The sequence below is a fragment of the Adiantum capillus-veneris genome, chromosome 2, assembly GCF_014529385.1.
Source record: "Adiantum capillus-veneris isolate H3 chromosome 2, ASM1452938v2, whole genome shotgun sequence".
Taxonomy (NCBI): domain Eukaryota; kingdom Viridiplantae; phylum Streptophyta; class Polypodiopsida; order Polypodiales; family Pteridaceae; genus Adiantum; species Adiantum capillus-veneris.
Genome location: NC_140932.1, coordinates 128666600 through 128668868, shown reverse-complemented (window position 1 = coordinate 128668868; position 2269 = coordinate 128666600). Strand labels below are relative to the sequence as shown.

At 46.4% G+C, this 2269-nt stretch overlaps 1 pseudogene; it reads left to right on the top strand.

The window, feature by feature from the left end:
• The first annotated feature begins 1060 nt into the window (after positions 1–1060).
• On the top strand, positions 1061–2067 carry LOC147463606 (uncharacterized; annotated as a pseudogene).
• The last annotated feature ends 202 nt before the right edge of the window (positions 2068–2269 follow it).

The window sequence follows — 2269 nt, the reverse complement described above, 5'->3', positions numbered from 1 at the left end:
AAAGGAAAGAGAGGTATGGTTTCCACCTGGTGTGCCTTTTCTTCTCTCGCATCTGAAGGCTCATACATCTTTTTAGATTCTTCAAATTTTTTGATTAAAAACGATTGGGTACCCCCTACTACCCTCTACTATGTTGTTTTTTGCGTTTAAGGTGTTGGTGAATGTGAAGAATCATTTTTGGCTTGCTAAAGAAAGGCCCTAGCAGTGTTAGAAAAAAACCAAGGTCTAGTGTATTTTAACCGGCTGAAATTATAAAATCCCGGTTAGATTTTGAGCTTGCCTTTAAGAAAACCGGCAAATTTACACAAGTTTTAGTGTAATTACCGGCAAAAGCTTCAAATTTTGACCTAAAAACCAAGAGAATTTCAAGTTTCCCCTTATTTTGTTCAGTTAGGAAAAATGTATTTTTCTAGCCTTGGGCCCTAGTATTGGGTCAGCTTAGGTGCCCTTTAACGGATGGCATCCACGTGGATGACCATTATTTTTTTTGAGCGTTTCGTTGCAAGTGAACTCGTGAGCCTCAATCCTGCAGCACTGCGTTCAGCAGACAGACTTTGTGTCTGTGTCATTGAGAGAGAGAGAGAGAGAGAGAGAGAGAGAGAGAGAGAGAGAGAGGGAGAGAACAATTTTCACGTATGTGGCAGTGTCCTCTGGTGCCCCTCGTTTTCAGAGCTGACGGAGCCTTATCATCGTCAGCACAGAAATGAAGCACTAAATGCAGGACTCGTTCCTGTTCCGTGCACGCACACATACATAGGGAGTCATCTGTGTGTACACTGTACTGTGTGTGTGTGTGTGTGTGTGTGTGTGTGTGTGTGTGTTGAGAGAGAGAGAGAGAGAGAGAGAGAGAGAGAGAGAGAGAGAGAGAGAAACTGTCTTCGTGACTCGTGAGAAACTGTCTTTGGATCAAGCAAGACCTAGCTTTGCCTCTTGTCATGGAGCTAGACCGTGTTATCCGCATAGAGCAAGAAGTAGCATTAATTTGTACCCTTTGCAGAGGGAGGTGGATCAAAGAAAACCCAAGCCCAAAAGGCTGTGGGATTCACAAGAAGATGCCGCCCTCTTTGCAATGCCTATGTCAGATGCTCCGTCGTTTACTATCTTGCAATGTCCAAATGGTTATGAAGCAGCCAATGAGTCGGCTACCTGGTTTCACACCGTATCTGATGTGACCGAATCGCCCACTCTGGTGTCTGAGTCAAGGTTGGGTACCAAGGCCAATGGAACCAAACCTTGCAAAATAGTCCAAAATGCTCCCTTGGACCGGAAGAATAAGAATGGGAGTATGGTCAGGCCTAGGAGGAGTTGTGACGACATTTTGATGCTATCAAAAGGGCTGAATCAAGTGCCAGTGCTTGGAATCCACGCTGAGCAGAGCCTCAGAACTACGCATGCAGCCGAGAGTGTCAGCCCCAAGGCGGTGCTCCCAAATCAAGCCTCCAGAATACATGCAGTGGAGGGTGGCCTGTCAAGGCTAAGGCGGGCATCAACGGACCCTCAAATTGTCGAACATCAGCCAGGTGTTACAGATTCCAAGCAATCAAGGGAATGTGATCACCAGAACTGCTTCTCTGTCGCTCCCTGAAAGGTGGGCTGGGCCTGCATATTGTGCTTCAACAGCACCTAGCTCCCTGCCTCTTCCAAAGTTCTCACTCCTCGGCCAAGAGATGCATGGCTCTCCTTCGGTTGGAGAGGGACAAAAGAGTAACATAACAAAGCCCGTAGGGTCAAGATCCACATTTTCTGCCTCTGAATCTCACCATGCGGAAGGGGAGTTGGATGTGGCCATTGCAACAATGAACCTGCGAAGGATGTTGAAATTGGACCCATCTTGAGTTACAGATAGAGTTAATGCTCTGATGTGGAGCAATAGAAGAAGTTGCAGCTTAGTTAAGTAGGTTTTCTAAATGTATGTGCGCGCGTAGGGGATGAGTATAGTCAGGGGGAATATGTAAAACTTAGTCAACATATTAACTTACTGCAGGGTCAAGTATCTGCAAACATGTAAATATACCTGGCAGGTGACCTCACTGCTTACTGCATGAGGCGGATAAGTCTATGTAGAGTGTTTAGGCTTGCCTTCGGCTTGGAGTGGCACAGGGGTGCAAATCATCATCGACTTGTATGATGGCAGGAGCTCTGTTGTCGCATGGATTTTTTGACATGCATGACAGCAACGAGATGCTTCTGGGGAGGGTGGTTTTTCCACATGCATGAGGTGGAATCAGGTGAATGATTCCAGAAGGATGGAGGGGATGGATGGTTGATG